The sequence below is a fragment of the Arachis ipaensis genome, chromosome B05 (genome assembly GCF_000816755.2).
Source record: "Arachis ipaensis cultivar K30076 chromosome B05, Araip1.1, whole genome shotgun sequence".
In the NCBI taxonomy this organism is placed as follows: Eukaryota; Viridiplantae; Streptophyta; class Magnoliopsida; order Fabales; family Fabaceae; genus Arachis; species Arachis ipaensis.
Window position 1 is genome coordinate 7,691,316 of NC_029789.2, and position 222 is coordinate 7,691,537.

The following is a 222-nucleotide window of genomic DNA, read 5'->3' on the forward strand; positions in this document are numbered from 1 at the left end:
TCTATAAATTCATAGAAAACTAACTAGGGTCATTTTAAGACAAAAAAAACGTAGCATATATATTTATTCAAAAATATTATTTGTACACTAAAATTAGTCATTAAAATAAGTTACTAATGAATTTGTGTATAAATACATGTGTAGTTTAATTTATTTTTAACGTGTATTTATATTTTATCATGTATTTTATACTAGTAACTGATGATAGTAAAGATTTTAGTG